A 23,414-nucleotide genomic window follows, 5' to 3' on the forward strand; every position below is an offset into this window, starting at 1 on the left:
CTCAGAGGGTTGAGTCAGCAGCTGCGCGGACGGGAGGGGGGACCCGCGGTGCCCTCTGCAGCGCACGTGGGCGGAGGCGGCAGCGCTGTCTGTGGGCGCCCTCCCAGCCGCAGCGCCGGGCCCCGGGAGGGAAGCGCACCGAGGACGCCCGGGGTCCCAGCCGCACAGGCAAGGTGGGGGTGGCAGCCTGGCTGTCTCGGCCCTTGGCGGCCCTCGAGCGCCTGCTGCAGCGCTTCAGAGCCCCCCCGAAACAGGTGAGGCTGCAAACGGAGCAGCGGGGACGCAGCCATCCAGCTGTCCCGCTCGTCAAGTCCACCCCCACCTGAAACGGGCCCCAAGGAGGCTTTTCTCCGTGAACGGGACCATCCGCCCCCAACTACGGAGCCCTCAATTGCCCCGGCACCTTGACAAGCCTTTGGGGCTGGCGCCATCGTTTTGTTCAGCAGGACACTGATGCGGGGCAGGACTAGCATTTCCCAGGGCCGAGGTAATGGAAAGCATCTGCTGGCTGAAAGGTCTGACCCACTCTTGTCACTACCAGTAACGTCTATCGTTCATATCAATGAAGGGCCATCATCTCTATTTTTCTTCCAATTGGTTAACTTTGGATATAGCCGCTTTCACTGTTTCCCCCTTGGTCATTTTCCTTTGTTCTTTTTAGGGGACTTTCACACTGCACTCCAGGAAATATTTTTCAATAGGAAAATGTGATTGCAAAACCACCACAATTGCCAGAGTGCTATCCACACGTTGTAACCTTTTAAAATAATTGATTATATTTCAAATGGAAAGTTACTGCTTTTATTGTTTGTGAAGGGTCGCGGAGGTAGCCTTCCATCCCATGACAGAGGATCTGTGTGGTTACAGACTAGAGTTTTGTCTAGTGGATGAAGAAAGGGTGGCTGGGTCTTATGACTTCTGTTCAGAGTTCTAATCTCAGCATGATGACTAAATTCACTTTGTGACCATGAAAGAGTCATTTAACTTGCCTGTAGCTCAGTTTGCCCATTTATAAAATGGTATGATAGCGGCTTATCTCTCAGAATTATTGAAAGGCTGAGTATTTGTAAAGCCTTTCTAGGTCCTGAGTAGAATGGTTTTATAGACATGCTAAATATTATTTTGTCATAAAGCTGCAGCAAGTACACAAGGAATTTGAAATTAAGTTTTAAACACCACAGTCCTGCTTAGCTCCCACTCCCTGGTAGTTTTCAAAAAGGGATTGCTAAAATGTCTCTTTGTCCCATAGCCTGTTCCACAACAGCAGGGAAGTTGACAACCTCCCTGTACTAGAAAGTAGAGATGTTAGCATGTATTCATTTACACAGTTAACCGATAAGCGTGGGCTCATTGGTTAATCCCAACTGGTTACATGCACCTCCTCCTTTGCTGCCTCTGATATAGAGGCAGCAAAGGCAGAGAAGGCAGGAGTCAGTGCCCCTGGGAGATGGCTTTTAAACCGTCTCTTCGTGCATGCCAGTTCCCTTGAAGCTGCTTGCCCTCCTACCCTCCACTGCCTCACACTGAGGTAGCAGCACAAGGGGGCAGGTGGAAGCAGGTACTTGGTGGGAACCAGCTAAAAAAGCTTGTCCCCCATGAACACCACCTCCAGTGGAGTCACCTGTCCCCCAGTGCTGCTGCCTAGCCTCTTACCCCTGATGCTGCCTCTGATAGAGAGGCAGCAGCGTGGGAGGGGGGAACAGGCAGGAGTTGGTACATGTGGGAGCTTGTGGGAGCCAGCTTCCAGCATGTACTGGTTCCCTCAGAGCTGCCTGCCCCCCATGCTGCTGCCTTTCTATCAGAGGCAGCAGGGGGCAAAAAGGGTAGGTGGAAGCCAATGCTCGTGGAGAGCAGGCTTAAAAGATGACTCCCCAAGAGCACCAGCTCCTCCTGTTCCCTGTGTATAAACATGTAACTGCTAAAATGTTCAGCAGTTACACATTTACACAAATACACATTTTTAAAAATCCCTACCATAAAAGGTGACTGCACTTCAGTGTCTATGGTATGGAAGTATGGTGTGCATTAAAGTGAAATATATTACATGTCTTAGATAGACAGAGACATGCAGACTTTCTTTATTAGAAGTTCTTTTCAAGACTGAGAAATCCTACTTCTGTGTTATCTACCCATATGCCTCTTTCTCAGCATCTCTGGTGGGTTACACGCATCCCGTATCTGGGTTTCGAGGACCTAGTGGTGTGGCTGCCAAGGATGGTGAATCAGATTCATCTGTCCTGGCTGGATGGACAAGACATCTTGGAAGATCCCTAGAAATTCTTGCATCTGGTTCCATTGTATGGAGTTGAGGCCCTCCCCCAACTCTGCTGGTTTTGGGTCTAGAGGTTCACCTGAGGTTTTGATGTTCATACCCTGATCTATCAAGATTTCTTTGGGTATCCCCACCCTATCAAATACCTTCACCAACTCGTTTGCTATATTCTTCGCGATTGCTACTCAAAGTGGCACAGCTTCCGGATACCAGGTTGCAGAAGCTACTATCACCAGGATGAATCGGTTCCCTGTCTTGCTCTTCACTACTGGTCCAACAAAGTCCATCCCAACACACTCAAATGGTACACCAATGACTGGTAGAGGTATTGGGGGAGGGAGGCTGGGGTACACCTTAGGCCCAGCTCGCTGGCATTCTGGGCATGAAGCACAATAGTCTCGGACTTCTTGGTGTTTACCAGGCCAAAAGAACCAGCGTGCCACTCGCTGGAGGGGTCTTTTCCCTACCTAGGTGATTGACCCAGAGGGTGACATGTGCCAAATGTAGGAGGTTCCAGCATAGCCTCCGAGTGACTAGTAACTGATATATCGCCTCCCGTATCTGAGCGTTTGCTAACACCTGATAGAGTTGGTCTTTCTGGATCTCAAAGCGGTGGCCCCTGTGGGTATCTTGCCTCCTTTCTTTCTTCTGGGTCATGGACCTTAGCCTGCTCCCATGCCCAGCCCAGGGTTTGGTCTTCCCTTTGTTCTCTCAGGAAGTCTACGTCCCTCTCCAGCGCTACCTGGATGTCCTCCTCTGGCTTGTCTTCACCTGGATCATGGACCCTGGATGATTAGAGGGACCTTCTTGAGGGTCTGTCTCCATGGGAAGCCCCAGCGTCCTCTCTCCTGTAGCCCTAGATTGCCGCTTTCTCATAGGGCAATAGTCACACTCCCTCTAGACCTTTCGAAACATGGGCCAATCCCATGGTGGGTAGGTCAGCTGGGGTGCCACACCCACCAAGAGGAACTCCCTTTGGCCCCATACCTTGAAGTTTACATGGGCAGTTGGGTAGGGATGCACGTCTCCGTGGATACATTGGAGACTGAGCGCCTGCCCAGCTAGCTGAAGGTCCGGCACCAGGCCTTCCCAAATAATAATTTGGCTGCAACTGGAGTCCACCAGAGTGGTGGCCTTCACGCCTTCCACTACCACAGGCATCACCAGTTTTCCAGGTTGGGGTTCCCGTACCCGATAGCAGGCCACCCAGACCAGTCCATAGTTGCAATCCATATAGAGAGAGACAGTATTTACAGAAGTGAGCTCCTTGGCCGCACTCCCGACAACAGTCCCAGGCACCTGTGGATCAGGAATCATCCTTGGGTGGATTTCACTCCCCTTGTGGAAGACCTTTCCATGAGCTGTTCTGGGTCACAGTTCTTTGGGGTTCTGTCCTGGGAATCTTGACCTTCTGGGATGGTACGTGCATGGTGATCCCAATGGCTCCATCCTCCATGGTTTCCCTCTCCCTGGACTCTCTTGTCTCCTGAGGTTCTCTGTCTGCAGAGGACGGGCTCCATTTTCTTTTGTGGCTAGGTAATCCTTTATTAGTCTTACTGCCACTGTCCGTGTCGTTGGCCGTTGCTATTGGCCCCACTCGTTGGTTCCTGGAAATAGTACCTGTACGAATTACTCCAAGGCCACTATCTCCGCAACTCGGGGACCGGTTAAGCCCACCAGGTTCAGCCACTTCCAGCAGTGGTCCCTGATTTTGGGCAATAGCCCATAGTCATCCCTCAGCAGAATACCCTGCTTTATGCAGAGTCTGCCGGTAAGTCTCTGGGCTGATGCCGGTTCTGTCTAAAATGGCCACCTTCCCCTGTGGAGTCCCAATTGCGATATGCAGTCTGTACTGGTCCCATTAGGGAAGGGGCCAGTATTGTAGCCTGGTGTTGTTGGAGCCAGTAAGCGGCCATAGCAGCCCACTCGAAGATTACTAAAAATGCCTTGGGGTCATCCCCTGGCCCCATCTTCGTTAGCTGAATGGGCAGTCCTAGTCCAGTTTCTCCACTCTCTGCCCCTGTGGCCAGGGTGCTTGGCTATAGCAGCATAGCTATCTGTTGAAGCAGCCCTTCCTGCTGGCTCTGGTGCTATGTGATCAGCTCATGCAGCAGCTGTTATTGCTGTTCCTGCTGTTGCACCAACAACAGCTGGTGCTGGTGGGTTGGCTGCTGTATCAGCTGCACCTGTTGCTGTTGGTGCTGAGCTGCTTGCTGCTGGTGATTTTCCACCATCTATGGAGGTGGAGAAATTCCTACAATCTGTGCACCAGACTACAGGGACAAAATGGGGACTCCCTGGCCCCACTCTCTCTACCTGGATCTCTCAGCAGGTTCTGGATGTTGCCCACATTCTCCACCATGTGTGGCAGAGTACACACACCTGTGTTCAGGTTTCACATACTCAGGGGTGTGGCTGATGCCTGGTTGGCTACCAGATTGCTGGTGATCTCTTACAGTCTATATAAGCCAGTATTAGTCTAAAACAGCATGGCTTAAAGCCTTCAGTCAATACGGTTCTGGAGCTCCTGGTAAAGGTCCTTCTCCTTCAGCGGCCAGTCCAGACTGAGCTGCTCTACTGCCCTTTGTGCTGCCCCAGCATTTGGAGCATGCCCAGTCTAGGCAAAGGGGCGAGACTTCCTCCGCCCACGGTGTTTTAACCCTACCTGATTCAGTGCAGGGTATCTTTTCATCATTTTTGTTTATTCAGCTTAAGCCATCTTCCTCTTCCACCTATTTTCTCCTGCTTGAGTCCTTCCTCTCCTGGCTGCCCACCCACTTGGGATCTTGTTAATTTTGTTTAAAAGAAAATGGGCAGGAATTCTCCCTCTCCATCGTTCCTCCTGACCATCTACGATTTTGTTTCCTGAACCTTGTTCCCTATTCTGAGATCGCCAATCTTCTATCCACATCAAACCTACTGACCATATTTCCTGACACCTGCAAATCTCCATTTTTATCCCTCCCTAATTCATGTCCTGTCACTTATGAATCACTTTCTTTTTTCCGTATATTTGAATATGCCATTTCTCCTCTCTCAAAGAATGCCAACATCAACCCCAGTTCTCCATCACCTACATCTCCCTCCTTCTCCTGATCTTGTGGGGCAGTCTGATGCCTTGTTATTCTCTCTAAGCATAGTATATAGTAATACATGCTTTTTCATAATAACTGTACAATTAGGAATTCAGACGCTGTCATTTGGGTGTCTTATGGTAGGACCATATGCTTATGTTCTATTCCAAGGCCCTGATTCTGGAATGAGATGCGAGCAAGCAGATCTATGTACCTGTAGAGAGGCATATTGACAATGGGACCACATGCAACACATTGCAGCATCAGAACCCAAAATTTGCCTATCCCACAAGACTGACATTACTGGCTGCAAAATTAACTTGTTGTACACACTTATTACTATAGGATCTATTTCTGGGCATTACTATGTGACAGCAAAGTTGCACACATCTGAAACATTGCCTATAAAACTAACTGTGGTAAAGGTCAAAACAGCTCAAACTACATATTAAAATTGTCTATTAGTTGAAATGGATACTCATCTTACCATACTGGTAACTAAACTGCGAATTAAGGCAAGTCATGAAGTTCCTTTGGATTATATTAAAAAGCACAGGTAGTGAATTAGTCAAACAAAAAAAAATAACCCTGGCAATGACAGATTAAATTAATACATTTTGAAATAGTAAGTAGATACTGTGCAGTCTCTTGGGGACCTGAGTGAAATCCTCTCTCTACTGAAATCAGCAACAAAGCTCCTGTTGACAAAAAGAGCTAGGATTTTTGGCTTACTATGTGGCTCATCTGTAGGATACCATGTAGAGTGCTGCTGATGTTGGCATTTGTGACTTACATTCCAAACTAAATCAAGTTACGAAAACAAGGAAAGTTCTTGAGTCTGTGACATGCATCTTTTTTTTTTTTTTTTTTACTATATACCAATTATGTTTTCTCTGTATTGTATGTCTTGGCACTGACTCTTACCTTGTATAATTTAAGCATTTGTAGTGTTTGAATGAACAGTCTAATGCAAACTTGCCATTGGCTCTTAGGAGCTCAAGGCTGTGTCATACAGGTAAATCATTCAAAAGATAACTTTCCTAGGCTTGCAATAATAACTCAGACTTGAATTATGACCACAACATCACCGTTATTTGGGCATTCTTAAACATATCCATCCCTCTGATACTACTTCTGAGTAGTGATAGTAGTATGCTGACTTTTCTCTTAGTTTTGTTAAGGGAAGAAAAAATATGCAATGTTAAGAATTTCATAATATTTGTATAATGCTTGTGCTTTGTTGATGGTTGTGATATTTTTAAAATCAAACGGAGAAATACAGCAGATGAAAGTGTTAGCTAATGAATTATTCCCACTGAATTAACACATAGAGCCCTCTGATTGATAGTAGTGCACACAGTTTAAACCAATACTTCTGATTTATCACATTCAAATACCACATAAATCACATACTGGGTTTTTATGTTTCACTCACTCAAAATAGATTTTGAGAATGTCCTTTATACTGCACTAGGAAAAGGCTACTTGCAGTTGGCAATAAACTTTAGTGCACATGAATTTTTAAAATCCCTTTGACTTCCCCTGAACATATCTAGCAATCACAAAAAAGTACTACAAAAAGCATTTATAGGAACCAAGCACTATTTCTTTCTCTGCTTTTGGGAGTCACGACCCTATAGGATTCCTAACCCTAAACCTCTAAATATCTGATAACAGAATGTACTGTTTTTTCTATTAAAGCCCTCCTACCTCCTTTGGTATTTCTTAGGACTACTGTACTCCCTCTACAGACATCATGCAAAGAGGAACAGTGGACACATATCCCTCAGCTTTTCAGAAACATATCTGGAACACCTGCAGTGCTGATAGGGCATGTCTTCACAGCAGTCCACGTCTACACTACAAGCAGTATTTTGACATTATGTCAAAATAAATTTTGAGCTGGAGGATGTCTTACTCTGACTCCTGTAACCCTCATTTTACAAGGAGTAAAGGAAGTCAGAGGAAGAGTGCTTTCTCGCACTACCTGCTGTGTAGACAGCACCAGAGGCCAAAATAAGCTATTTCAACTTATGTCAACTGCGTAGTGTATCTCAAGTTGCGTTGTTTATTTTGGCTTTAGCCCTGCTGTGTAGACGTGCCTGTATCTTCTCTAAAACCAAGGATAGAGAAAGGTGGCCTATCTCTCCAGATCAAACAAACACCTTCTCTCCCATTCAGTTGCTTCTTATGTGTCACTCCCCACCTCACCTTTCCTGAAAAAAGGCACAGTCCTACAATTACCTATGCAGAGGACTAACTTCACTCATTTGAGTAATCCCATTGTGTTCTGTTTATAAGAACACAAAAACAGCCATACTGGGTCAGACCAATGATCCATCCAGCCCAGTATCCTGCCTGCCAACAGTGGGCTAATACCAGATGTCCCAGAGGGAGGGGACACAACCGGTAATTCTCACATGATCCCTCCCTTGTCACCCACCTCCAGAGAAACAGAGGCTATGGACACTATTCCATTCATCCTGGCACTATTTGCAGTTACTGGGACAGGAGGATCTAAATGCCCACTCTACCAAGAGGAAAGAGCTGCTGGACCCAGATCACAAGCAAATAATGGGGACAAGACATGAAACAAAAACAAGAACCCAGAGATGGGACCAAAGATTAAAGGGTTAAAAAACCAGGGATTCAGAGGGGAACACTGAGCAGAGAACTGCAACAGCACCTTCCATTGTTCAATGGTGGCTTTGGAGTTAGTGGATACTGCCTAAAGGAACTCTGTTAGGATGTATTATTAGACCAGAAATAGCCCTCTCCCCGGTCAGAGACCATCCTTACATAGACCTGGTATGATGAATGGACATCTTAGCCAACACCAGGAGGAAGCTGATGAGGTCTTGTGACTTTGTGGGGCCACCAATGGGATGTGTATGAATTAGGTTATGTGGACAGAAGTGCAGCCAGAACCTCAAACAGGTTCTGGAGAAGCCAGAAGAGGGGTGGGAACCCGATGCACCCTTCATAGATGTGTGCCAGTTTCTCCCTTTTGGTGCAGAAAAAGCAAGTATTAGAGGTGTTTGCTGCTGCTCTTCCAGCACTTTGGAGAACTTGAGCTTTCTGCTACATGTAAAATGCATGCTGGGGAATCTGAGCTGAAAAGTTATTTTCAGTATATCATATTATCCCTCATATTAAGGTTATGATGAATGATGTACCTCAGGCACAAAACTCGTATTGACTGGATGTTATAGAAAACCATATTAGCCCCATTGGGAATCTGAAACTTGAAAAATAGATAAAGTAGAACCACAATATTGAAACTATTAGTAGATGGTTGTTACATATTCATAGAACAAGGACTCAGCAGACAAAAAATTATAAATTATCCCCCAAATGATTTAAAAGTAACCACTATTACTTAAGTTACGTCTACACTGTGCACCTTACAATGGCGTAACTATGCCACTTTAGCCACACTATTGTGAGGCAAGCAGTGTAGCCACTGTTTACTGCCGAGAAAGAGCTCTTTGGATGACAAAATAAAACCACCACCAAGGGCCAGTAATTTCATCACTTGGAGAGTGTTTCCTGCTGACAAAGTGCTGTCCACACCAGCACTTTTCATTGTTAAATCTTTTGTCATTCAGGGTGGTGGGGCTTTTTCCTACACATCCCTGAGTGAGAAAAGTTTTAACTATAAAAGTGCAGTGCACACAACATTTCTTAGGCTAATGGGAATTATAAAAAAAAATTAGTACACAAAATGAAACTGGTTAAATCTCAATCTTTTTCAGATTTCATGTTGACTCTTTTTCAGGAGTCCCTTTGTCAGCATTCTTTAATGGATCATAGGTCTCACTTTACTGTCCTGAAGGCATATTTTGTAACTGTCCCATCCCAGAGGTCATAAAGATGTCTATTGGAAAAAGAATGCAAAGATAATGTAGCCTTGCATGCCACAGAGATAACTGAAGAAAGCTTCTAACTTAAAATAATTATTAGCCAGCATTAATTTGAGTAACTTATAAGCACACTCCTAGGCCAAATTTTTCTGATTTCCAAATCCTACAATAGTATAAAAAGTATTTAAGTATAAATAAAATTAAAATTATAGCAAAATGAGAGAAAGTAAAATGGAACTCCAGTACATTCTCTTTCCATTCCTTTCCCTTTGATTATTTCCTATAGCAGACTCCAGCACAGATAAAAGATGAATTGACAAAACAAGATCACCATCTATCCATAGGTGTAATAAGCAAGAAGGAGCTGAAGGATACTCCTAGGAAAAAGGCAGAAGTGTTGAAAAGTAAAAATAATTTTGTAGTCTAAAGAGTATTAGTCTCCTCTTGCCAATACATTCATTGGAATGGCTATCGATAAATGCCCAAAATGAGAGTTTCTATAGTATGCCTAGTAAAAAATGGGTAAAAGTTTAAAATCGTCACATGATGGGGAAATTACATGTTTCACATGGCTTCTGGAAAGATTCTTGTACAGAAGGTGAAAGCACTAACTAAAAATACAGTCCCTAGATTCCAAAAGCTGCTAGTCTGTTTGAAGTTGGAATCTGCAGGCTTCTCTGTCAAAACTCATCTTAAATCAATATTTTACCAAAAGATGCCTTGCAAGACTGAACCAGATGAAAGCTGGTAAATTAAACAATCAAACAACAAAATCTGAGCCTGTTTAGAGAATTAGTAGTTAAGAGAAAAGCAATTTAAATTAATAAACAAAATACATTCCTCTAATAAAATAACTAGTAGAAATTGTTGACAATTCTTGGTTACAGAAAATACAGTCTATTACAGGACCTATTGCTTCTGCATAAGCAAACTGAAATGTGAATGAAGATCAACAAGTGTGGGTTATAGCTGAGACGACCAAAAGTGATTATCAATTTTTCTTCATGCTTGCAGAGATGAATTTTAGAGCTGTACCCACAAGGTATAGATATAGAGTTAGCCCCCACAAACACTAAAAAGGTATGCTGAAATGTGTTTGTAACCATATTTGTATGTATTTGCTGTTTGATAGTAAATGGGAAGGTCAAATCTGCAAAGAAAGCCATATCATGCAGTTTACAGTAGTAATGCATTGTGGATAGCTTATGGCAGGGGTGGGCAAAAGGGCCTCTGCGGACCGTATCCAGCCCACCAAGCGGGTGGATCCAGCCCACGGAGGCCCTGCTGCTCCCCGACCCACAGGCCAATTAGGGCCTGAGGCAGGGGAGCGCATGAAGCCTCCTCCCGGCCTGCCAGGAGCACGTGGTGCTTTGAAGTGCCGAGCGCTGCTCGTATGGCGGCGGGGAGAGTGGAGGAGGCGTCGCGCACTCTCTCGCCCCCATGCCAATCAGGGTCTGGGGGGTGAGGGATCTGTGTGAAGCTTCCTTCACCCTGCCCCAGCCCTGCGAGGAGCCCGTGACACTTCAAAGTGCCACGGGCTCCTCGCAGGGCGGGAGGAGGCTTCCTGCGCTCCTCCGCCCCCGGGACCTGATTGTCCTGGGGATGGGGGAGCATGCCAAGCCTCTTCCAGGGTATTGGTGCCTAGTGGGAAGGGGGAAAAAGGGGCTTCTCCACCCCCAGACCAATCATGGTCTGGGGGTGGGGTAGCCCCACCCCTACCCATTTAGGCCCTGCCCCTTCCTGTTTAGGCCCCGCCCCTTCCACGGTGGCCCAAGGCTACTTCAAACATTTTTGAAATGGCCCCCAGACAAAAATTATTGCCCACTCCTGGTATAAACCATGGATTAAAAATAAAAAAGAGACAGCAGGTAAGGTGCAGACAAGGAAACTATATTGAGGCTAATAATACACCAATGGGATGAAAGGGGGGGGTGGATAAATACAAACCCTATAGTACCCAGTGACTGATTCCCAGAGTGGGACGCTCAACCAATAATAAAATCTTCCTATGTTTCCGTAAAATGACAAATACTCCAAAATGAAAACCTATTTCCTACTTACATTCTAGGCACTGATGGTAATGCAGCAAGGAGGTCCAGGACCTGCAACTCTTTGGCTAATTTGAAGTCTTCAAGGGAGGAAATCCTGGGGAGTCCAGAGAATGGTGGTCATCTTCACCAGCGGCAAAGCCAGCTGCAAGGAAGATGGGCATTCAGGCGCAGGATTCACTGAAAGTAAGTTGAATTCTCTCTATGATGTTATCATCAATATTGTTCTAGCAGGCTTTTCCTTCCTCAGTCTCATCCCTGGAACACTGGTATCTTTTGAATGATCTCTCAGATCATCTTAGAGGCACAAACCACACACACCATCTTTCAGATGGACAACCCCGTGCAAGCGGGGCAGTAGATCTTGGCTTCTTATGAGATTTAAAAAGTGATCTTGGGTGTAAAAAGGTTGGAGAACACTGATCTAGTGTAAACCTGGCCTAAGGTAGCACAGGACTACTCGTTGTTTTACAATTTAGTACATAAACCTTGTGTCAGATATCCAGTGTAGGTTCTTTGTACAGGATATGATTTATCCAATAAAATAGAATGGAAGAGGATTTGAAAGAAAGCAACCTTAAGAAAAAGGGTTGTGGGGCTCCTACTTATGGTGCAGCAGAGAATTGACACCTGCCCTTCCTAGCCTCCTTTATTTTTCATACTCCGAAAAGGTGGTAGGTTCCCAGTCATCCCAGATTGGAGATTAGGTAGAAATTATTAAGGAAATGATGACCAACGCTGCAATTTCTAGCCAGAGACTCCAGATTTTAAATAGAAGCCTAATTAAATCACATTCCTTTCTTCTTATTTTTCCTCTGATGTGGCCAGACAACATAAGACAATCACTTTGCCCTGGTCTAAATTAGGGAATTATTTTGAAATAACTCCCCTTATTTTGAAATAACAGGCAGAGTGTCCACACTACCAAGCCCATTATTTCAAAATAAGGGGCTGATTATTTTGAAATAATAATTCCTGCTTTCCTTGGGAAATAAGATTATTTTGAAATTATTTTGGGAGTTATTATTTCAAAATAAGTTATTTAAAAATAATTTCTTAATGTAGACATGTCCTTTAGATCTAAGCTATAAAGTTTCTAGTATGACATTCTACACAGTAGCACATGGAAATTCAGAGATAGGCTTGATATTCTAACTAATACAATTACCTTATATTTAAGAGTCTGTCTGGATGGATCTTGGTATGTCTCAGACAATATCGAAAGTATTCATTTGGGAGACCTTATTTTATCCAGTCCAACAGCACTGCACAGGATTTGGCAAAGTAGGCTGAAATTAATTTGTACTTACAGAGAACTTGCAATATGTGATGTACTGCAAGTGCTAGCTCCATTTGTTTCTGAGAAGTACTAGAATGTAGCAAGAACAGAAGTATCAGCATAGAAATAGTAGTTCTGCAACTGAACGCATAGTTCAGAAATCTACTGAAAAGCTTAAAGTATATGACAGGTGCTAGCAAACCAATGTTTTTCTAAACAGCTGCAAGTCTTCTTTGATCTGTGCCATCTGTTTGAGCTACAAGGAAGCTAGGAATGTTCTGTATCCTGATTGGATATGTCTAGTGGCTTCTGTCAGGAAGCAGAAGGCTGGAGTTGAATATGCAGTTTCCTAGGCATACATGAAAGTCTTAGATTTTGGAGTTCTAATTTATTTTACTAGTTATGTTATTCACCCATACATCTAACTTCATGCCTGGGGAGGCTGTAGGACTGACTTGCCTAATTTTTACTGGGCATGATTGGGAAGGCGAATAGAAGGTTAAGTTATTATAATAAGCACTATCCTGCAGTAAGGATGGCTAGCTAAAATCAGCAGGAACAGGATATTAATAAACAAGCTTAAATACAAGATATGCACGGACAACAAATGGATATGCACGTCAAATTATGCACGGACAACAAATGGATAGAATATGTTGTAATGTACAGGGACTGGTTCCTACGAAGGATATTACGTAGCATGTAACTGATTAATCGAATAGGCGATGCATTTTTGCATTGACTATTCGATTAGTTGATGGGGCGTGGTAGCGTTTCAAAGTGGCAGCACCGCACAGAGCCCGGTTCCCTGTGCAGTGCTGCTGTTTGAAGTACCCTCCTCTTCTTCCCCTACCCTTGCTGCCTCTGATAGAGGCAGCAACGGGGAGGGAGCATGAACAACAAAATCTGAACTAAAACTGAGTTTTTGGAAAGCTAAGGGAAAAGAGGTCTTGGAAAGGATCGTAACAGTGGCTCATTCATACCACACTGTTCAATTATACCCGGAAAACAGGTGCAAAATTTCAAGAGAAGCACAGAACAAAAACCTATCATTGTTTTCTTAGACTTTAGTTCATAATCTGAGGACATCTTCCAAAATCCTCATTTAGACAAAAATCTTTTAGCCAATGGGTCAAAACCAGCCCACTTGACTAAGAAGCGTAGCTACATTGACAACGGGATGACTTTCTGCACTAAAGCCATAAGGGATTGGTCCAATGAGATTTTGCCTTAGAGTTGGACAGGGCTGGCAACAGTTTTTGCTGGGCCCCAAGCAATATGTAAGGGGCTCAGCTCTGGGCCCTGAGAAGGGGCGGGACTAGGGGTTAGCCTCCCCCATCCAGTCCTCAGCACCCTCAGGCTGTGCTGTGCATGGCTCCAGCAGCAATTTAAAGGGCTGGGGGCTTTGGTCACTGCTAATGCCCTTTTAAATTGCCATTTCCTCTCCCGTCCCCATCAGCAGCCCTGGAGTTGGAAGAGAACTGAAAAGTGGCTTAAGAATGACAGGAGTTTTTCCTGAATAAGAATTTGAGAAAAGGAAACTGAATAAGGACTTCAAGATTTGGAAACTGAAGAATTGTTTCACTGTGCAGAAAAATAAGTAATTAAAATGCCTGTAATTCTGTTAAGTCTAGTTTGTTTCACTAAAATAGTGTAATTTACAATATAGTGGCACACGCACACAGGGTGCCAGTGTTAAATTGGGATGTATCAGGTTTTATTTTTCCTTCATTCTCTGAGTCAGTGGAAAATGTGGGCAAAAGTTATGTACTGTGCAAACCTAGCCAAAATTTGCCATTAACGAAGTAGGCCAAACACTGGGCTTTTTAGATATCACTGAAAGAGCCTATTTTAAAAGTGTATCTGTTTGAGACTATGGTCAAACCTAATCTGATACAGCTTTTTTTAAACAGCTGGTGGAATCTTATTTGAATTTACTTGATTGCATCTACTCAATTCACTGAAAAAAAATTGGAAATGCAGCTTAGAAGACTTTAATCCAGGAAGCTTAACTCCTTGGCACCAGCTGTTTCTATGTGGCAATGAATTTCACATATAAAAATATTGAATACAAAAAGATTAATCTTCAACTCTGTAGTATTAGTCCACTCATATTTATGGGTGGCTTTTGTCTTTAATTTTAATCTCATCACTGTGTTTTTATTGTCAGATGCTCTCAGACAACAATATTTCTAGAAAGAAGAAAACTTTCACTGGAAATAACTGCAGTTTTGCATGACCTATGAAACACAAGGTGGGTGAGTTAATAATACCTTTTACTTGATCAGTTTCTCTTGGTAAGAGAGATGAGCAAGTCTAAGAAGAGCTCTGTGTAAACTTGAAAGCCTGTTTCTCTCACCAATAGAAGCTGGTCGTCCCACCCCCTCAAAAAAAAAATCTAGCAACCACATATCACACCTCAAACACACTCACCCAGGAACCTACCCCTGCAGTAAACTTCATTGCCAACTCTGTCCACACATCTATACAAGCGACACCATCATAGGACCACATCATAGCCACATAAGCCACCACATCAGATGCTTATACAAATGCACATCCTCTAATGTGATCTATGCCATCAAGTGCCAGCAATGCTCCTCTGTCATGTATATTGGCCACTCTGGACAGTCTCTGTGACAAAAGATTAATGGACACAGATCAGATATTTGAAATTGGCTAAATAGCAGTTCGGCAGAAAAGGACCTGGGGATTACAGCAGAGGAGAAGCTGGATATGAGTCAACAGTGTGTCCTTGTAGCCAAGAGGGCTAATGGCATATTAGGGTGCATTAGGAGGAGCATTGCCAGCAGATCCAGAGAAGTGATTATTCCCCTTTATTCGGCTCTGGTGAGTCCACATCTGCAGTATTGTGTCCAGTTCTGGGCCCCCCGCTATAGAAAGGATGTGGACACATTGGAGAGGATCCAGTGGAGGGCGACAAAATGATTAGGGGGCTGGAGCGCATGACCTGTGAAGAGAGACTGAGGAATTTGGGTTTGTAAAAGAGAAGACTGAAAGGGGACAGGATAGTAGTTTTCAAGTACGAAAAGGTTGTTACAAGGAGGAGGGAGAAAAATTATTCTCCTTAACCTCTGAAGATACAACAAGAAGCAATGAGTTTGAATTGCAGTAAGGGAGGATTAGGTTGTACATTAGACGGTTAAACACTGGAATAAATTGCCTAAGGAGGTTGTGGAATCTCCGTCATTATAAATTTTGAAGAGCAGGTTAGGCAAACATTTGTCAGAGATGTTCTGGATAGTACTTTGTCCTGCCACGAGTGCAGGAAACTGGACTTTATAACCTTTTGAGATTGATCTCAGAAGAATCCTAGAACTGGAAGCAGAGAAGGAAAGAGGCAAAATGGAAATATTTCCTGGGCCTTTTATAGCTATTGCCATGTGGCGGGAAACCCTTTATTCCAAACAAAAACCTTTGTGTATCTTGTGAAATAGATAACAAGATGGAGCTTAGTGTCACATTGTCATCAGTCTGTAATCAGTTAGGCATTCAAGATGAGTTCCTGACAGGTCTTCTGATCTGTCAATGATGATAAACTTTCAGCTGCATGCGTGTATGTGCTCCCCTATCTACCATGTTAACCATGTGCAATTAGTCAACATGACAGACCCCCTAAGAGAGCCCCCAGAGACCACAAATCAGATAAAGGATTAAAAGCATCTGGCCAGGTTTATTGCCAAGTGAAGTACAGTAATAGCTGTCAGCAAACAGACTTGCTGCTAAGTTACTATGCAAATATGCACTGTGACAATGGACTAGCCCAGTCAATACTATGGATCCAGCATTGCCCTCTCGACGAGCCAAAGACCACTCTCTGGGGTACACTTTTATACACAGGTACAAACAAGTTACACATCACTCCCAACGTATCAGTTGCCACCCTCTGTTGCCTAATTATCACACCTTACCGCACACAAGGGAAGTTCAATTACTATCCATCATGCTGTCAATTTAGACCTGGTCCTGAACCTGGGTTGGTATGTATGTTATTTGTGGGGAGGCAGTTGGTACCAAGGTGTTTCCTAACCAAGAGTTATGTTGCAACCCCTCTGGAATGTATTTTATGGTCTGTGCCTGGCATCTGTAAGCAGGGGCTGAACTACTGCTTGCAATCAGCCAGCTAAAAGGAGAGAGCTGCCCTGGGGGTGGGTATGCTCACTCAAAATGGTTTAGCCCTGCAAGATAATTGTTGATATGTAAATACAGCTCATGCCGGGATGGGGAAGGAATCCGAGGTGTGGTTATGTAAATCTAATTTAGCCAGGGCTGATGGAGGATCAGTTGTTAGACTGGAATGTGGTGTATTGTAACTAATTTGGGCTGTTGTGGGGTCATAAACCATGCTACCCCTAAATGTAGGAACTGTAAAATATGACACCAGTGCTTGCAGGAGAGACACCATCATTGTAAGTGGCTAAGGAATTGAAATCACTAAGAGCTGAAGTCACTGGTTTGGCCTGGAGCCAGATCCATTACAGCCAGCAAGACTGCTGGCAAGAGTGACCGGCGTGCGGCCTGCGGAGCGGCTGGCGGGAACGACCAGCGGGCGGCCGGTAGGAGCAGCAGCAGGCAGCCAGCGAAGTGGCTGGTGGGAGCAGCTGGTGGGAGAGACCGGCGGCCAGATGGTAGGAACAGTGGCAGGCGGAGCAAGGAGACCACAGGAGCAGCACAAAGGTGGCATGGACTCAGGCTCAATGAGTGAAGTCATCAGAGTGATGTGTCAGGGTCCGCATGACTGGACAGAGCTGTAAGTGAGGCGTTTGAAGTGGGGTATGGAGAAAGTTTGAATAAGTGAATGGAACCCTTACATTGTTAGACTAGAGAGCCTGAGAGGCAAAGGACATTGCTGAATACATTTGAGCTGGGACGGTTACTCGTGGGGGATTATGAACTCTGTTTGTGGTATTTTCCCAAGTTAATGCCATGTGACTTCTCTCCCTCTTTCATTAAAAGTTTCTTTTCTACACTCAGATGCTGTGCTTGCGAGTGGGGAAGCATTGCCTCTCAGAGGCACCCAGGGGTATATGAATTTCCCAGGCTACTGGGTGTGGGCGCAAGCCGGTTCTGTGTGAGATGGATGAAAAGGGACCCCTAGTTATTGAACCCAGCCCTGGCTGCTGCCAGCACTACCCGGCAGAAGTGTTACATATCTTTTGGCATTCTTTATACTTGACCCTGTTCATACTATTTCATCTTAGCCAGGCCTATTTCCTACTTGCAGTTTCACTAAGCAAAAGTCTTGCTCGTATTTCAGGCCTGTGATACATGATTTTATATTACAGACCCTCTTCTTACTACACACATGATCTAGTCACATGCCCTTGCATGCTTTGCTGAGTTATAGCAGGGACAATTACATATGCACTAGCTAGAATTGTACCATGAAAGTGAATTAGCTGTAGGTAGGTTGCTTCCATGGCCCACTGTGTCTGTTGATGGGCCATCATTTGAATGCCCACTTATAAGGTACTGGCTAGATGGGATGTAAACTACCACAGGAGCAAACATTTGAAATACAGATACATAGTCAATATTCATAAACTCAGATGAAAAAAATGATACATGAACATAAACAGGATAAACAGGCCCTACTTAGCCTGGCATTGTATAGTTCTCTGGAGGGGTTGAGGTGGCTGGTGTAGGGCTTCATGAGCCACGGTTGCAGGGGATAGGCCAAATCCCCCACCAGGCAGACGGGCATGACTATGTCTCCAACCTGGATGGTGTGCTTGGGGAAGAAAGTTCTGGCATGCAGCTTCTGGAACACACTCAAGTTCCTAAACACATGTGCATCATGCGCCTTCCCCAACCACCCAACATATATGTTGGTGAACTGTCCCCGGTGGTCCATCATGGCCTGCAGGACCACTGAAAAGTATCCCTTGTGGTTGATGTAAAGTGATGCCCAGAGGTCTCAGGCATGGATGGGGATGTGGGTCCCGTCAATACCCTCCCCCTAGTTGGGGAAGCCCAGGGTGCCAAATCCAGCAATGATGGTGTCCACATCTCCAAAGTGAATGACTGTGTGCAGCAGGATAGTATTGATCACCTTAACTACCTGCAGAAGAAGACAAACAGAGAATCACAGGGCTGCCAGGGCACCTGAGAATTCCCCCAGTCCTCCCTCCTAAACCCCCTCCTCCCCCACAAGGAGCAATCCCTTACAATCACCCCAACTCCTGGCAGGGCTTTGTGAGGGCAGGACTGAACAAAACCTCCCAGGGACGGGGCTTGCACCACCCCCACCTTCCCTAGGGAAGCCCATTCCATCCTTCCACACAGCCCTCCTGGGACAATAGCCTAAGAATACCATACCTGCATGACCAGGGCCCCAACAGTCGATCTCCCCATGCCAAACTTGTTCCCCACAGATAGGTAGCTGTCCAGCATGGAAAGCTTCCAGAGGGAAATGGCGACACGCTTCTGGAGGGGGATGGCAAGTCTCATGTGCATGTTCTGTTGCCTCAGGGCAGGGGCAAGCTACTCACAGAGCTCCAGGAAGGTGCCCTTCTTCGTTCAGAAGTTCTGGAGCCATTGTTGGTCTCCCTAGTGCTCCAAAACTTTGTGGTCCCACCAGTCTGCACAGATGCCATAAGCGGTGGGACACAGTGTCCAGGGCAGGGCGGGTAGAATCCAGCTGCAGGAACCGTGCCCACAGAGACACAAGGAGGGTCTCCCACAAGGGCTGGGGGTTGGGTTCCTGCAAAGCCTGGGAGGCAGCGTGCAGAAACTGCTGCATGACTTGCAGCAAAAGCTGCAAGAGCTGAAGACTGCCAGGAGGCAGCTCTGGCTCCATAGCAGAGAGTGCTTTGGTGTCCTGAAGCAGGGCAACCAGAACAAGAAGAGAAAATTCTTGGAATGAGGAGTAACGGTAGTTCGGACTAGGAAGCCTCGTCCGAACTACCTAGTTCGTGCCGCGTGTAGCCGCGCGGCACGGGGTTCGAACGAGCAGGGATTTAAAAATGGCGGCGCCCAGTTTATGCAAATGAAGCCCGGGAAATTCAAATCCCGGGCTTCATTTGCAAGTGCGGTATGCCTACATTACCCCGCTAGTTCGAACTAGCGGGGTAGTGTAGACATACCCTAAGTGAACAAGTGAAGTGAAGACAGGATGTTGGGAACTCTAGTTAAAAAAAAACAAAAAACAACCCTCTATCATCAGAGGGCATTATCTCTGGCATCATCATCATCTGTTGATTGCAGAAAAGCAATTTTAAATAAATAATCAGTTTCAGCCTCTTTTAAAGTCTACAGTAAAATTCTATTGTGCAAGGATATCTGGGACTGCAAAATGCATGAGATTGTTTTATTTCAGTTCTCACAGTTAAGTGCTTTGATCAGATTCTTCTTTTGAGATTGAAGCACAGTTTAACACAGATAACACCATAGACAGCTTGAATTATGCTCTTTATGCCTGCATTTTGGATGTGAAGTTACTTTTGCCCAGGAGTTTTTGAAAGTAAGATCAAAAATGTGCATAAAAAATTCAGATCAATCATTTCTTTTGATGAAAACTAAACTAAGGATCTGTTTGGTCTGTTTATTGCTTTCAGGATAAGATATCTTTTGTCAAATATTGTCAACCATATAGCAGCTTATGTAAGGATTTCATTTCAATTTAACCTAGATATCAGTTGCTCTTTTTATATGTACACTCCAGGTATAACTGTTCATCTGTATAAGGTTAAGCACATCCCTTTTGCCATTAGCAAAGTCTGATTAGAGAATGGCCTAAGTGCAAAAGTTAGTGAAGCATTACATATAGTAAACACACTAATATACATTTTCGATATATTTTCTGCTTGGGTTCTTACTTAGAAGTTTACACTGGTTAGATACGAATGTCCCTTGCAGTCCTATCACTTCATGGTTGTGACGGAGCTGGTGGGCTCTGCACCCTCAACCCTACAGCTCCCCGCAGCAGGGCGAACCCAGAAACACTGGCTCACCCGGGGAATGCCAGCGGTGGTCGCGCCAGGGCTGCGCACATTGGAGAGGCGACCCGAGATGCGCCGCTGGAGGGAGAGGCCGACGGGGAAATGGCACCGCAGCCCGACGCCGATGCAGGCGCACTAGCGCCCATAAGTACCCGCAGGGGAACTCGCCTCTCACGGCAAGGGGCTGGGGCGGAGAAGGCAGGGACACACCCTGGGGGTGGGGCTACCCCAAGCGTGCCAGGTTTAAAACTGGCCACCCCCCAGGCAGGGGGGAGGATGGAGCCCGAAGAGTGCCCGGGTTCTAGTGGGCTGAACGTATCTCGGGAGAAGAGTCCGGAACGAGGTGCGTTCAGGTTCTGACATGTTAGCTCAGGAGTGTGAGAGGGTGAGTAGAAAGAAGCCCAGGGAAGGGCTTTTGGCACGTGGGTCAGTGCGTTTCGGGCGGCGTCCCCACTGACCATAGGAGGCTGGGACCCGGATGTGAGGGTGGGCCCGGGTCCCCCTACTCCCCGCCCAGAGATGGTAAGGCGAGGAGTGATCAAAGAGGCGCGAGTGCCTCAGTGAAGTCAGAGTGAGACTGAGGTGTGAGCATTAAAGACACTGGACTCATCCCAAGTGGGAGTGTAATTGATTAAAGAAGGGAAGAGGGGCCGGGAGCCCCGGGGAGGGGACAGGACCCTCTTACAATGGTCTTTCATATTTCCCCATAGCACAACTAACAGCAGCAACATGGTGGCACCACCTCCTGAGAAAGGTTCCTGGGGCAGAGCTTCCACTGGAACAATGACAGTTTACACCAGCTGAGGATCTGGCCCCTTCACCTAGGTTTCGGAATGAATGCTAAGTGTATACCTGCTCAAACTCATCCATATCATGAGTTTTGGTCCTTGTTTCTCAAAAAGGCTCACAGCAGTTCTTCCCAACAAGACTCTATAATGCTAAAGTTACCCTAATTAAAACCATGTTTCAGTCAGAATAATAGTTAAGTTAGTCAAGCAGAATATAGGCCAGAATATAGTCAATCAGGGCCTGAGGGCAGGGGAGCTGCGTGAAGCTTCCTTCACCCTACCCTGGCCCTGCGAGGAGCCTGTGGCACTTCAAAGGCCACGTGCTCCTCACAGAGCAGGAGGAGGCTTCCCACGCTCCCCTGCCCCCAGGCAAATCAGGGCCTAGGGGTGGGGGAGCATGCCAAGCCTCTTCCAAGGCATGGGTGCCTAGTGGGAAAGGGGGGCAAAGGGGCTCTCCAATCCCCAGACCAATCCCCTTCTGGGATGGCTTGGGGCTCCTTCAAAAATGTCTAAAGTGGCCCCCTGACAAAAATGATTGCCCACCCCTGCCCTAGAGTTTCAGAGGGGTAGAAGAGTTAGTCTGTAACAGGAAAAATTTTAAAAACAACAAATAGTCTAGTAGCACCGTAGAGACTAACAAAACATGTAGGGGGTTATCACCAGCTTTCGTGGGCACAGCTCATTTCTTCAGATGACAGGAGTACTGGAAGTCCAGATCCAGGAATAAATAAGGGAAGGAGAAAGGGGCGGAGGGGAGAGAAGGAAAAAAAATGGAGGGGAGGAAGAAAAAAAAGAGACAGCGAGTAGATAAGCTTCAGAGGAATAGTTTGTGCCATTCTCTCAGCATCTCTGTGTAAGAGAAGTTTCTTCTTCAGCCTCCTAGGATTGGCCCTCATCTCTAGTTCATGTGTGCAGGAGGGCAGCCCTACCTCAGCGTGTCCCCTTGTGGCAAGCTGCAGTACAAACAGTGCTCCTGCACATAGGCTATCCTGAGCCATTTTTGCACCCTGGGCCCTACCCGGCCCAGCAGCACGGCGCGGTGTCCCTGAGGCGCCCGGGAATGCCCCCGCCCAGCACTGCAGCACGGCGCGGTGCGATGCCCTTGAGGTTCCCGGGAGCGCCCCCGCCCGTCCTGGTAGCACCGTGCGGCACCCCGCCCTGCAGCACCGCACGGCGCCCCAGGGGCGTCCCCGCCCCGGCCCGGACCTTGGAACAGATCTGAAGTAAGGTCAAAGAGCTCCGCCAGGGATACGTCCGGGCCAGAGACCGCAGCTTGCACTCAGAGGCAGGACCCCACACCAACCCTTACTTCGACAAGCTGCACCAGATCCTGGGTGTGGGGAAACATCTTCCTCACCCGTCCTCGTGTACTCTAGCATGGAGACTCCTGTCATTGCCCAGCTGGAGGTCTCAGGGGAGGAGGAGCAGGAGGGCCAGGGCCAGCCAGAGGTGGAAGAAGAGGAGGAGGAGGAGATGGACACTGTGACATTCTCCTTTGGGCTGGTGCCTGTGAGCTAGGACGTCTCCCAGGCCTCCTTGGACACCTGGGAGGGATCTTCAGGTGAGTGGTCTCACTTTGTCACACACACAGGGCAGGGGGGGCAAGTGCAAGTGTCGCTCAGGCTGGACACCATACTGCAGTCCATGTACATGCAACCATGTGCAGCGTTAGTGTGTGGCAGCTCCCTTGGACAAGGGCTGCTGCCACCCTGCACTTCTGCCTCTGTATTAGAGGCAGCAGTGCAGGGCAAAAGGCAGCCGGTCCACAAAGGGAGCTGGTTTTTAAACTGGCCCCGCACTCGTGGACCAGCTCTTGCCTGGCATCCCACGCTGTGGCCTCTGATACAGAGGCAGCAGCACTGAGGGGCACAGGGCTTCTCAGGAACGGGGCTGGAGTGCGCTGGCTGCTGGCCCCACCCTCGGGTACTACAGAATAGTCAAGCAACCGATAAGAATTCATTAGGTTAATCGAATATTCATTTAACTGATATTTAACATAAAACTGATATTTAACATAACTATTACCAACCACAGAGAGCTACAGTTGTAAGTCTTTTGACAGCTTCCAGTCATAACACAAAATCAACCAAGCTATCATGATGCTCCCTTTTGTGGATCAGAAAAAAAAA

At 46.2% G+C, this 23,414-nt stretch overlaps 1 protein-coding gene and 1 long non-coding RNA gene across 9 annotated transcripts in view; one reads left to right on the forward strand and one right to left on the reverse strand.

Annotated features, from left to right (window-relative positions):
• Positions 1 to 23,414, reverse strand: part of HECW2 (HECT, C2 and WW domain containing E3 ubiquitin protein ligase 2) — a 309,520-nt gene that overhangs the window by 236,765 nt on the left and 49,341 nt on the right. The gene's annotated exons all lie outside the window — the stretch shown is intronic.
• Positions 2 to 21,488, forward strand: LOC102446276 (uncharacterized). 6 transcript variants are annotated; one of them, XR_012905394.1, is made up of 5 exons: positions 2 to 487; positions 11,278 to 11,443; positions 13,996 to 14,136; positions 14,707 to 14,790; positions 21,208 to 21,488. It is a non-coding gene; the product is annotated as an uncharacterized LOC102446276 (long non-coding RNA). The 6 variants fall into 6 exon arrangements; XR_012905391.1 differs by lacking the exon at positions 21,208 to 21,488 and adding an exon at positions 20,472 to 20,614; XR_012905390.1 differs by lacking the exon at positions 21,208 to 21,488 and adding an exon at positions 20,379 to 20,529.

This window comes from Pelodiscus sinensis, chromosome 7 (assembly GCF_049634645.1).
Source record: "Pelodiscus sinensis isolate JC-2024 chromosome 7, ASM4963464v1, whole genome shotgun sequence".
Classification (NCBI taxonomy): Eukaryota; Metazoa; Chordata; order Testudines; family Trionychidae; genus Pelodiscus; species Pelodiscus sinensis.